Here is a 14,739-nt window from a genome sequence, read left to right on the forward strand (position 1 = left end):
AAGAGGGATTTCCTAAAGCATGGTGCTGTTTATGAAACTCCAGTATACAAGAAATACTCAAGGTAAATCATAGTCTTTATTCAAGTACACATGTCCTTTATACCAGTGTTTTCACACACAATAATTCTTGGTTTATTGGTAGATTGAAAACTCAGTATAGTTAGTCTAGGTTAGCACTATATAACAAAGTGTAATAAAATAAAAATAGAGCAAACTGTAACACAATAAAATTAAACATTGCTTTTTGATATTTTATTTCATATGTATGTGGTAGAATATGAACAGTATATTGTCTATTTAGGATCAGATAAAATACACACACATGCACACACACACACACACACACACACACACACAGAGGGAGATATATTCCATAAGTACACATATTGTTTTCTTAATACAAGTAATCCACATTTATTGAATAATATATTTTTAACATTAGAATAGCAATAAGTTTTAGACAATCAATAGTCCACTATTCAGGAATAATTGAAAAGATGGATTTAATATATATACCACACCTGATTTATATACATAGCTATGCAAACATTTTATACATTTACAAGTATCTGAAAATGTTTATTGATTATATAAAGATATATAGTTCTTATTATCAGAATCCTGTTTTACCTACATGTGATTTTTTTCATACATAATATATTGTGATTGGATTTTTATATCAATGCATATTGATATATCTTATTTTTGAGGAAATGTAATATTTCATTCCATGAATATATCAACATATACTTTTAATATACCAATATATGGAACATTTTCATCATTTTTTCAAAATCTGCTTTCCAATTATACTTGTTAGTATACTTATATAAGAGCAAATGTACACATGTATGTATGTATTAACATATATGTATGTGTGTGTATACCAAGCATGGATTTAAGTCCATTGTATACTTTAATTTATTCAATCAGCAAAACCACAAGTGAAGTTGTTTCTATCATTTTCCTGACTTTATAGATGATGAGCAAGACATAGAGTTTAAGAATATTGCTAAGAATATTGAACATGCTAATATAAGTGGCAAAAGAAGGTTTTTAAACAGTCTACCTCAAAAGTTCATATGGCCAATGCACTGTTGTTTCTACGGCTTGTGGAATTAAGATAAAATTCTGAAAGTAGTCTTAAATTTAGTGCAGCTAAAAGTGAACAGTTTCAAAACATTTATTTCAGAGGCACAACAGATATTTTATGGATCTTGGAAATGCTCTACTCTTCCCTTAGCTTGAATTCTTCTATACCCTCTCTTCTCTGCTGGAAAATCTCGAAACATTCCTTGAGAATACTGTTTAATAGTGCATCTTTGGTATTCCCAGCAACTCAGGAGACTGAGGGAGGAGGATTGCAAGTTCAAGCCCACCTTTGACAACTTAAAGAGAGCCTGTCTCAAAAAATAAAAAGGGTTAAATGTATAGCTCAATAGAACTTGGTCTTTTGCTTTCTCTCCTCCGACTCACTTTCTTTTTCCCCCTTACTTTTCACACTCTCTCTAGCACGTGCCCTTTCTCTTTCCCTTTCTTCTCCTCTCATTTTCTCTCTTACCCTGCAGGAAGACACTTTGTTTGCTTAATAAACTCCCTTATGTGAGAAAAAAATAGTAGAGCTTGATTAAATCCTTAGTATCACACACACAGACACAGCACATCTTTGTAAAGGTGTCTGGAATAGGCTAGTCATATGTCAAAAATAGGTTAGAGCACTCCTCTGTGCTCTTTTAACTCCTTGAACAACCTCTACCAAAGCACCTATAATATTTTATTTAAAATTAGTAGACTTATATCTTTCTTCCCCACTAGAATGTGAACTGGCTACTCTAGGTCAAGAATTCTATCACTCACCTTTATGCTCTAGTGTACACCACATGGCAATTGTCAAATTGCACTTGCTGAATAAATGAGTGAATGAACAAAAGAAAGAAAACATAAAGGAATGGTTTTACGTTCATAAAACTGATTCAGGAGAGAAATAGCTAATTACTTTCTAATGATTGAATTCAAAGTGTTTTTTAAAAATACTTTATGATTATCTCTCAACCTTTCCACATAGGATTAATCATTAATTATACACTATTTCATTCTATATTATATATATATGTGTATATATATATATATACACACACATACTTGCATATATATACAATTTCTATTTCCTAAAATCAGTAAGTATCATGTGATTTCTCTAATGCTTGCCAATTGCAAAGCATGTCAGCACTGCTTTGGACTCAAGAGACTGATTCAGATTTCCTTTCAATTTATTCATATTGAAAAAGTCATAGTATCTTGAACTTGTGAATATCAGTACAGTTGCTTAAAAGTATAAAAAATGTTAGGTAAATGCTGACTGTTGCCATTGATCCCTAAGTATTACTAGACATAACCCACATGCTTCTCTTCATTATTGCCATGCAAGTGATTTTCCCAAGACAAAGAATAAGGATGTATTCCTAATATACTCATTTCACTGGGGTATTTCTAGGATTTACAACATACAGTGGCCCTCCATATTAGTGGGTTCCACATCTGTGGATTCAACCAAACTCCAGTGAAAAATATTTGGGATCACATTATGTCTATACTGAACATGTACAACCTTTTTTTCTCTTGTCATTATTCCCTAAATAAGACAATGTAATGATTTTTTACATAGCATTTATGTTGTATTAGGTATTATAAGTAATCTAGAGATGATTTTAAGTCAACAGGAAGATCGTGTAGATTATTTGCAAATACCAAACAATTTTATATGAGGCTTGAAAGTCCTCAGACTTTGGAATCCACAGGGCTCCTGGAACCAATGCCCACAATACTGAAGCATGACTGCACTCCAGTATATACAGTGAACATAGTTATCATTTCCTTGTGAATATGCCCACTGATAGAGCTTGCTAAGTGCTTTTGTGGAGCTAAGGCCCTATTTATTTACCTCAAATTTCTCATATCACAGATCTTGAGTTATAATGCTATTAATTTTTCTGAAAACTATCATCTATTGTGCAGGATAGATTGGGAGAGGTCCTATTCATCTCAGTGGTAGGGCTGGTCACAGTAGGAGCTGCAATAAACTGTGACCCTGTCTCAAATATGGCTTTCTGCAGTTAAAAAAAAAAAAAAAAAAAAAAAAAACAAAACAAAAAAAAGGAAATGAAAGTTCTGAGTTCTTCCTAGACTGATCAGGACCTGGATGAGACATTCACATCTCCCTTCTACAGGAACGGGTAACATCCTCAAGAGAACCCTAAATAGAGAGAACAAGAGGTAACAACTATGCAGTAGAATATTGGCCCCTAACGATATTGACAATCCAACCATCAGGACATATGAAAATTTTGCCTTACATGACTAAGAGGAATTGACATTGTCAAAAGAATGAAGTAGTTAGCTGGTTTTCAGAATAGGGAGATTTTCCTGCATTATCAAGAAGAGCCCAATGTAATCACAAAGGTATTTATAAAAGGTGGAAGATGGTAGGTGAGAAGGAAGCAAAGGCATGACATTGGGCAGATTCAACCTAGTGTGGCTGATTCTGAAGATGGAGGAGGGGGCCACAGACCCAGGAGTTGGGCAGCTTCTGGAAACTGAAGAAACCAAGGAAAGAGATTCTTTCCTAGAGCCACCAGAAGTACAGCCATGCCAATACCCTGATTTTAGCCCACTGAGAACCTTTCTAGACTTCTAAACTACAGAGGATAAAAAACTAGAATAAATTTTGGTATTTCTTTAGAGCCTTGAAATAGCAGTAGGAAACTAGCACACCACTCTTGCTAATGATTGTCATCTGTGTGCTTGATCTGCTTATCTTACTATTTACTAGCAAGATAAAGATTATTATTATCTTCTTTTGAGGAAGAAACTGAATTTGATGAAGGATAATGAGACTGGTAAGTTTCTAAAAGTTGTAACTTGCCTCTTCTGAGGATTGAGTGCGGAGTGTCTAATCTTAAGTGAGTGGGATGAAGAAAGAGGATTAAATCATGAAACACATCCCCATGTTTCCTTAATTATCTCTCCCTCTTGTGATAAAGCTCATATCAGAATTTAGTTGATTTTGTTGAATGATTTCAGAGTGGTAGAGTGTGCACAGAAAGATACTAGGCCCAGCTCTGATGCCAATGAGCTAATCATTTTTTTTCATATATCCAATAAGATAATAATTTATGGATCCTGATTTCGTTAGGATGAAATTAGATTAATAAATACTGAAAAAATATGTATTAAATAATACCAAAAATAGCATCACCATGTTTTTTTTTCAGGCTTTAGAGCATTTCTCTGATGCATCAATTCACTCCCTGACATAATGAGAAGTTGGTGAAATTAGTTATCATACTGGTAGTTGTTATGCTGAGTCAGTGCACAAGATGAAGGGGTTTTCTGAGTGAATCTGTGGTACATAGATGCCCTTCACACACACTCTTCCAACTCATCAGCCTCCATCAATCTATTGCAATGCAACATCCATTCCTCTGTCAACAGGAAAATTTCCATGATATGATATACTCACTTCCTTATTTCTTCAAAAAATAGATTTGAAGTACTATATATAGCTCTTTTCTGAAATCCTATGTCATTTGCTTGAAGCTTATACCTTCATTATTGAATTGTAAGACTAGAAAATGCTCTTGAGATACAGAGACTGAAAACATAGAGGTGGAATTCAAGGAAGCTTTCCAAATGTTTTAGAATTTCTTCACTTACCAAAATTAGCTCAAAGAACAACTTAGACAACCACAATTGGCATTACAGAGTGTACTCTTCTGTGCATTTACATTTTCACCTCGCCTACCTTATAAGCACTGATGGCCATTTAGACCACCAGAGACGGTTCTAAAAGTCAAGTAATGGAAAAAGAAGATGGCATATTAAACTGTTTTAAATTTTATCTGATTTCATTCATTTCACTGAATCATTGGTTTCTGGTTTCACTGACTTTGCTGTCTAACCTCTACCAAAAGGAATACAAAACCATACAGAAACACGGAGAACTTTAATACTGTTATTGTCTTTATTGGATGAACCATATGATAAGCAAGTCAGATCTAGACTTCCTGGATCCATCTCACAGTTTGTGTCCATCCTAAGTCTTCTGTAGCTGACTATAGACAAAAACTTCTCCAGTATAGTGTCTACTTTATCATAATGGTAAATATTGTGTTGTTAGAACTTTCATGATATTTCACTAGGAATAAGGTCATAGTATAAATGGTATTAATTTTTTTTTGTTCAGAGATATGAAATAAAATTCTCAAATTATAGTTTAAAATATAAGATCATCATTGACATAGGCATCCATATGTACACAGAAGATGAATAACATCAGTATCAACCATGAAAATTCCTAGGCAGCTAAGTAAATAAGATATTGAAATGGAAGAAAGTGTTGATGAGATGAGGGTCCTATTGATTTTGCATACATAAAGAAATCTGCCTTAACAACCCAAAACTTCTTTGAAATAGCCTAACAAATATTGATTTAGCTAATACAAATTTTAATTGGAGCTTTTAAATCTTCACTTTAGGAAAAGATTTAATCCTTCATGATTATAAAATATTTGCCACGTTAATTCTCAAGCTAGAATTTACACAGAAGAGAGTACCAAGTTGTGCAATAAACTGTAATTCCATAGTCTTTTGTAGAACTGTGGTTTGCTAAAATTCTTATGATCCTACTGACACTAGTGACCCGGTTTTGATCTTTCTCTTTGTATATTTCTTCAGTGAGTAGGATAAAAGCCCAAGAATAATAACAGGAAAGGCAGCTTTCTTTTCTTCCTGTGAGGCTGATTTTCCAAGGTGCTTATCATTAAGAATGAGCCTTGCACTTGGCTTTTACTTGAGAAGCTAATTCTGTAGACCCAGTCTATGTAAATGCCCAGGAACCTGCTTGGTCACCCAGACGAAGATTTTACAGCTTTTTAAAATTAAGTGTGAATTAATTTTCATAATTAGGAATAATTATTATGAGCAATTATGCAAGATGCCATATGAAACATTAATCATAATAGATGAATCAGTAGGATACCTACTGTATTTTACAGTATTTTTATTAAAATTCCAAATGTCTTTTTTTTTTTAACTCTTTAGTAAAAGAAACATACTCTTTTTCATCCTATTCTTTATAAGCTGCCAGATTCTTACCTACCTTAGCTTTCACTTAGGAATGATTCCATTGTTATTTAGGTCAGTGCTTCCTGTTCTGTGTTAAATTGGTGTCTGGTTGGTTTTGCTTTCCTGGAATATCTTGCTGCCTTTGTGTTTTCTGGATTTTTCTACCTGTATTTAAATCTCAAGTGTCTCATATTTTCTCTTTCTGCTGTGTCATTTCTGTAGACCCCTCTCTGGGCCCCACATTCTTCTATTCTCTTTTGGACTGAGTTGCTTCCTAGGTGTGCCACTTTAACAATGTGGTGACTTCCCTCCATGCTCTCTCAAATCACAACCACTGTTTCCCAGCCACTGTTTTCCAGGTGATGTGCAGGTAAAGGTTTAACAGTAGGTTCTCAAACCAAACAAGCTCTGATTTCAGCATTTCCCAATTCCCATTTTGTAAATATTCCCATCAGAGCCAATATCAAGTTCCCAACTTGACATCACTGACCAAGGAGTTGGGAAGAGATATACATGATGACATCCCCAGCTGGCGCCAGCGGGCTTCATCACACCACGATCAGAACCCTTTTGGCAGTGATATTTCTAAATTATGTTCAAACTTTTTCTGAGTTAACAAACTGAGCTGGATATCATCCAATTTCATTTGGTGACACTGGATCATTATTTTTCATATTTTTATCAGTGCTCATAATTAGACATAACAGTGAGGTACGTTGTTACATATTTATGCATGTGCACATTATAACGATATAATTTGGCCAATATCATTCCCCATAGTTGCCCTTTTCCTCTCTGCCTATCTCTCCCTGGTCTGTTTCCTCCATTCTACTGATCTCCATTTGATTTTCATGAGATTTTTTCACACCTTTCTTTTCCCTTTTCCTCTCTAGCTTCCATGTAAGAGAGGAAACATACATTATTATTAATATCATGCTCTGGAGTTGAAAAGTGATGTCCCTAGAGATTGTGACATTCAGGGAGGAATTTACCAGTGAACTAAACCACTACACAGCTTAAGATAGTAATTATATGGAATAGTTAATAAAAACATGATGGTATTTTACTTTAGTTGTTAGTTGGATTTTTAAAATACAATACTCAAATGTAGTTTTCCTTTTGTATGGTTGTTGCAGCTTCCCTTAACCTTACTCTTGGTAAGATCCCTCTTCCCAAATTTGATGCCTTTGATTTGCACTCTTATTTCAACTCAACTCAACTCCAATTTTTTTAACTTCTTAGAGAATAAATGTTAATAAATAACACTATTTTTTTTTGGTATGAGGGATTGAAAATTTGTCTTCCCTTTCATGATGTGTTGTCTCTTTAATATCATAAAAGAGACTACTTTCCATGCATCTTCTGGTAGAAAAAGGAAATGGGTTTTCCTCTCTTTGAAAAGTTCACTTTAAAGGTTTTAGTGATGCACGACAGCTTTAAAATAGGGTTGCTGTTTCAGAATGAATTGCCTGAGGCTGCTCTTCAGGGTTGCTTTTTTTTCTCAGCCCATCAGTCCTGTTTGGACATAAAAAAACAGTGCATATTTATATCATTGATGGGTCAATAAATAAAAGGAAGGTTCCTGGGAACTAATTAGAGTCAGAAGCAGAGATGAACAAGAGCTTGAAGACACAGTGCTGCTATTTACATTGCTCTGATTATTTTGTGTTTTAGCATTTCTGTGCATTTGCAGATGCAGAAGATGGTGACAAATCACTTCATGATCAGAAAATACCCCTGAAATGAATGGGGACCTGGTGTGGTTGTTTTAGGCATTAGCTCTTTTCTCTTTTCCCTCACCGCTTAAGCAAGGTAAATTCAGCTTACAGAATGGAGGACATTTCTTTATGTCCAAGGAAATTAAAGCTATTCAGGCATACACCTGCCGCATGACTGGAAAAATACCAAGGGTGCCATTTTCATCTGAAAGCTACAGTTTCTAGTGCCATCAGTATAGCTAATCACTGAATCATTTTATTAGAATTACTATTTTATCAAAGGAAATCTAGAAAAATGCTTCAAATGTATAAGATTATGTTCATGTATGCAGGTAGAATTATAAAAATTTTAGACACAGAATACAAGAACAACCATTTGTCAGTGATAATGACGTTGTTGGTATTCACTGGACTATCTGAAATTCACCTGTTTAATCATAAGTGGTTAAGTGTATAGGTTGATGTACTTAAGAATTATTTAAAAATATAATCTATATAATGTGAATATAATAAACTATGGTGTCTCTGAAATTGTTATGGCTCCATCATAATTTTTATTTGGGTATCGTATTCAAAAAGGATTTCACCTAATCTAAATTTTCTTCTAAGTGTAGAAGCTCAGCAAAATGAACTTCTAACAGAATATTTAACCTAGTTTTATATCAGGGTCTTGAGCCAAGAGAAAGTAAGTATGTAAGGAAGCATCATTTTGAAAATGTGTTTAGTCATTATCATTATAGGAAGTCTAATGAAAGGAGAAGAAACCAAACAGATTTGGTTAATATATATTTAACACAGGAAGGAAAAGTTAAGGGTTTGATTTGGTTTGGTTTTGTTTTCAAAATGATACCAGTTGTCATATCATGAGCCTGAAGTTATGGTTATTGCGCTCAGTATGTTGTATTAAGTCAGTTATTTCATTAAAAACAATGATGAATTTAAGTCTTATTTGTCTGGATTTTCCACAGTAAAAAATTACTTAACGAATATTTCTCCAGCTCTCCAGGTAGGTTCAAAATTTATATTTAAGCTTATAACATTCAGTTATCTCAGTATATTTCTTGAGAGAAGTTGCACAAAACAGTACATGAAAAGTGTGCTAAAATTCTAGAGACAAGAGTTGGGGATGTAAGTCAGTGGTAGGGCACTTGCCCAACATGCATGAGGCCCTGAATTTGATTCCAACACTGTAAAAATATTAATTAATTAATTAAAATAATTCTAGTGATAATGATGCCTACAAATATTGAAATTGAATATGCAGACTTCTCCAGCAGTGAAATAGTGATTGAAATGGTTAGCTGATGCTTGGATTAGCTACTCATGAACTCCCTTTGCTTTCTTTGCAGCTCTCAGCATTGGAGAGACAAATCTTTGACTTCCTTGGCTTCCAGTGGGCACCTATTCTTGGAAATTTTCTACATATAATTGTTGTCATATTGGGTTTGTTTGGAACCATTCAGTACAGACCTCGATACATCATGGTGGTAAGTCTTATTGTTATCATGCCTCTTCATATAAGAGCTACATAATTTCTATAAAAAGACGAATGAAATAATTTTAAGAGTACCCCTCTACTATGATGTGTTTTTGCTGTTCTAGCCCTCTAATATTCAATTCTGTTAAGAAATGTTAATTTGTGGAACAGATGACATGATGAATGTTTTGCAGTGAGAACAAAGTGATATGCCCTTAAGTTTGGTATGATATAGTGTGACTCATGGTGTAACTGAATTCAGGTTTCATAAACCTAGATTTTAAACTTAAAATGGGTTTGACTGAAGTGGGAGAACTGGTCGTGATCTCATCATTATGATGAGATACAAAGTATGTTAATTATTTTGTACCAAAAGAATAAGGTGTCAGATGTCATTTATCTTCAGTGACATCTGTCACTAACCCTAGGAACCAATCCTGTTTAGCGTAATTGTTTAATCACTGAAAATAATAATATAACTTAACTTTAATTAATTTAAAATATTTCAAATGCATGTACCGAAAGATTTAGTACATGCCCCTAATATATTTCATAGTTTATTATAATATGTTTCTCCAATTTTCAAGATATATTGGAAGCACAAATCCATACTCCACACTATGCAGAACACAGGAAATCCACACTCCATTGCAGGTCAATTTAATGAAGTGTATGCTGTTATCTACAATCTACTGGTAGTTATTCAGTTTAACTAGTTGGTTTTTGTATAAAAAGAAGGCAATATTGTTGGCTATATATATAAAAAGGAATCTAAAAATAATGAGTAATAATAATAGAAGTAATTGTAAATAGAAATAGCATACTCTAAAGTGCTCATTGAGCCTGAATAAATGTATTTATTTAAATGCATTCAGTAGAGTTGGTAAATAGTTCCTGCAATGCATTAATGTTGCCATACTTGGGGGGGGGCAAAGTAACAAAATAAGTCATGTTTCAATTTTTACTTGATCCAATTTGTTGAAAAAATTTTTTTTCTGAAAATACACTCGTTCTGTGTGTTGAATCTCAAAATTGACTTTTTTGATATCTTCCATTAGATCACAGAGGTGAAAATAACTGGCCCACAGACAGACTTGGCATTCAACATGGCCCTGGGAGTGTTTGATATCACTTAATTTGCTGCAGGGCTAAACAATTTCTGTTTTACTTTTCTTAAGAATAGCCTCTGCTGGACCACTGTGTAATCTACTAGAAAGATGTTTCCTAGAGTTGAACTTAGAGCACCAGATGCTTTAATGTCATGCAGAATATCAAACTATTATAGAGTTCTAAATATGTTCTAATTTGTTTCTATGAATACAGAGCACTTTTACTCTTCACTGACTTCTAAAATTTTTATGTTGTTGCTGTTCTAAGATCCAAAATGCCAGCTGACTATAAAAACAATGGCTTGCATAGAATGAGGCTGCATGTACCTTTTAAAGATATTAGCTAGTCCTGTTGTTTCTGCCCCCTAAATGTTAGCCCTTGTTACCTTTCACTCAACTATAGCCTTGGTTGAGGTTTCTGCCTTCTTTCCAGTGTCTTCTTTTCTCACTTACCTAATTCATGACTTAAAGCCTTTCCTAGTTCCAAGACCTAAGAATGTTCTTTTCTGTTGTACCTGACCAAAGGTCCCTGAAGGTCATCCTTCCTTCCTTTCTTCCTTCCTTCCTCAATTCCTCCCTTCTCCCTTCCTCTCTTCATACTTCCCTTTCTTCCTGCCTCTTTTCCTTTCTTTTTTGTTTTCTAACTTTGTTCTTTTTTTTCCAATTATTTGTTTATAAAAGATACTCATTTAGTCTCTACTATGTGTTTGGCATTGGGTTAGGTGTTGAGGATGCTGTTGAACATACACAGATCATTTTTGGCCTTCTTGGGTGCTCATCTTACATTTTAGGGGGAGAGATTTGCCTTTAGCAAATAACATTCACAGAAATGTTAAACTATAACTATGACAAGTAATACAGAGGACCACATTGTGCCAGAGATGCCTAATAAGGAGTCTGACCCTGGCAGGGTGACAGAGTAAGGTGTTCTGCAGAAGAACTTGTGGTGCCAGTGAGTGTGAGCCCGCAGAGAAGGAGTTGAAGGGGGTTCTGGGCAGGGAGCATGACTGAATGTGGAGAAGGAGCTCAGTAGCATTAGTTGCCACTCACTCATCAAACATTCATAGAGTACTGTGTTGTACTAGGTCTGGATAACTAGAGAAGAATGCAAAGTACAGTCCCTACTTTCAAGGAGTTCATTTTGAAGGCAGTGAAGGAAACAAGGTATAGAGTCTGGGGCTCTCTGAAGGTGGTGGAGTGGCCATGAATGTGGAATGAGAGTAACAGCAATGAGGCAGAGGCCTGGGAAGTTTGTGAGCCAGGTGCAGAGACTTGAAAAGACCCAGAGGTAGTGTTTTTCTGCTCATGTGCCTTCTGCTCTCCCTGCCTCTCCCCCTCTTGCTCTCACATCCTTACCTGGTGTTCATGTGCCAGTTCTAGTAACATTCTCTCAGTCTCTCATGCACACGTCCCTACATGTTCTTTAATGATTAAACACTCTCTGTTCCTTTGCCTCTGTGTCTTGAGCATGTTTTATAATTTGTTGGCATTCGAGCCTTCTCTAGTAGGCAAAGAGTCATTGAGAACATGAACTGTATGTAATAGGTGCTTCATACATATTTATGTGTGAGGAGAAAGGCGTTTTTAGGAATTTCAGAATTATCAAAGGAAAACATCTACAAAGGTAAGCAACTCATATTATTGCTCCTCTGATTTTCTCTTTTAATGCATTATGCCAACCAAATCTCATTTTATTTGCTTTCACCCAGGAAGGGAGGAGAAAGAAAATATTGAATTGGTGGGAAAGCCCTCCATGCCAAACATTTTATTTTGTTTAATCTTTCCAAATACCCTAAGAGGTCTGTCTTAGCATCTCTGATTTTACAGATAAAGAAAAAGGTTAGAATGGTTTCTTTGCCCAGGGAACACAGATAGCAAGTGAGAGAGCTGAATATCTTTTGTCCTCACTCATTTTATTATCAGGTTCATGGAGTTGCTTTAGCATGATCTGGGCTTTACTTCTACCACCAGATCCAAGATGATATCTTGCCATTGTCAGTATAAGTTTGATCTAGGAAATTATTCTGCCGTACTTCCTCAGTCAATTGTCAAATATTATTACCTTTGTAAGAGTCTAGCTATAAATTTTCTATTTGGGGAAAATGGTAAATAATCGGTAATCAACAATATGGAATATCTGCCTGCAAAAGAGCCCCTTTTTGTGAAGGGCATTTTGTTATTTGGGAAGGTGATTATATTACATTTGTTTATTTTTTTTGTTTTAGTACACAACAGACAGCTGTTCTTGGGTTGTACTCATGAATACTTTGGTTTGATACTACAACTGGTGGCCTGTAATTAATTCTGGTATTTAAAAAAAAGATTGAAAATGAATGCAGCATATGTCACTTTAACCAAGGTGTGCCTTGGGAGACACCGAATTTTCAATGGCAGTGAGAGGAGACCTGGATCAGAAATTCATACCAACTTCACTGAGCAGGAAAAAAGCTTTTTTTTTACTACAGATTTTCTTCCCAAATCACTTCTGTTATTGTTAATATTGGCTGAAACAATTACCAATACATGCCAGTTAAATTTAATCCACTTAAACTAACAAACAGTTTGGAGCACCAAGTATCCTAAGTGCTCACCTAGAGATGATAAAAATATAATGTCTGTCACTACAACAATTCAGTCAAACTCAGAATCCAGATTTGCAAAAACACAGATGGGAAGTCACTGCCACTTCTGAAAAAAACTGGGTTTACCACACTTGAATTCAAAGAATTAGTTACCACTGTGAACCTGGTCTAGATAAAGGACCATGCAGAACAATAACTCCAAACTCCTTAGAGTAGAAACCAAAACTTATGAAAATTGCCCCTTTGCTTACCTATTCTGTACCTTCTGTACTCCCATGTGCCTCCCTTATACCAGGCATCCTGAAGGATTTGCTGTTTCCAAAGACCACATGCTCTTTGCCTCTTCAGTTCACATATACTGAACCTTCTGCCTGGGACATCCTATTCTCCTTGCCCTCTTGAAAAACACTTAATAATCCTTCAACTAAATTGTCACCCACTAAAAGCCTTAACTAACCACCCCACTCAGGGCTAAGTGCCTCGTGCTCTCTACTACCCCAGATCCTGATAACTCTCTACCCTGGTCCCCCACCCAGTTGTCATTGTATCCCTGCCTGTCTCACAATTTAGCAGTGTACTCCAGGAAAAAATGACTGTGCCTACCCCTTGTTATAGTCAAGGTGTATTCCTGCATGTAGAGACTTTTTAAAATGCTTAATCCTTGACTGGACACATCATAAGTGAATTTAAGGTGACTAGATGAAGTGACTTTAAAATGACCTAGACAGTGATTTCCTAGAACATAATGGCAATCGTTCAGCAAGAGAAATTGGCCTCACTGCCTTGCTTATCTCAATTTGAAAACAGTTGAGGAATTACATGATGAAATAGTTTCTGCTGTCCTACCTGTGCCTACTATTAGGTGACTTACTCCTCAAGATCTATTTTTTCTGAAAAATATGTCATGGACTTCCACCACTATAAATGAGGTCCCACATCAAAGACTGTTAGAAAAAGCCAACCGAATCACCAAATGAAAGTGCAGTAAGTCCAATCCACTGCTGAAAAGATGCAGTTTACTATTTCTATATTTATTTTCAGAGCACAGAAATAACTTGGTCATATTTTTCTCCTTCACTTGGTATCTCAAAGGGATACTCCTAAGGGATACCAAGTTCAATGCTAAGGTTTAAATGTACCTTTATATTTATTTGATAAAAGACAATATGAAACTGTGAAATCATATTTATCCACCATATGTTCTGTTGTAGAATCATTTTTTTCCTGTCTACTCCTATGCCAAATATTTCAAAATTCACCTCTGAATTCCAAAATAAGAGTCTTCCCTAGAATTATTTAAATTTTTATTATTTCATGGATGAGTTAATTTAATCAAGCTCACTAATTTAAAGGCAGATGAGTTAGCTAATTGATTTTACATTTAAAAAAAAAAGATTAACTTTGGAGTTAGAATTAATTCAAAGCTGACTTTAAAAATTAAAAAGACAGTACATTTGCAAAGACCATAATTTACTTCTTCGGACTTTTATGCAAAATTCATGTGCAATGAACAACTTACATTGATTTGAATTGTTATATAACAAACCTTCTCTACCACATCATCATAAATCTCTCCCCTGAGCTATTGCTCAATATGACTTGAGTGTTAATTTCAATTCCATTGGTCTTGGATTTAAATCCCCCTCTGCAAAACTATTGACTCTGAAGTCTTAAGATATTTGTTCTCTTCATGCCACATCTATCTCATTTGTACAAATCTTATCACAGAT

The 14,739-nt window shown here is 34.9% G+C and overlaps 1 long non-coding RNA gene across 1 annotated transcript in view; it reads left to right on the forward strand.

Annotated features, from left to right (window-relative positions):
• Positions 1–14,739, forward strand: part of LOC306667609 — a 326,903-nt gene that overhangs the window by 308,559 nt on the left and 3,605 nt on the right. Inside the window, exon 2 of the long non-coding RNA XR_013765621.1 lies at positions 9,191–9,328. This is a non-coding gene — a long non-coding RNA (uncharacterized lncRNA). The remainder of the gene's footprint in view (positions 1–9,190; positions 9,329–14,739) is intronic.

The sequence above is a fragment of the Sciurus vulgaris genome (assembly GCF_902686455.1).
Source record: "Sciurus vulgaris genome assembly, chromosome: 1".
NCBI lineage: Eukaryota > Metazoa > Chordata > Mammalia > Rodentia > Sciuridae > Sciurus > Sciurus vulgaris.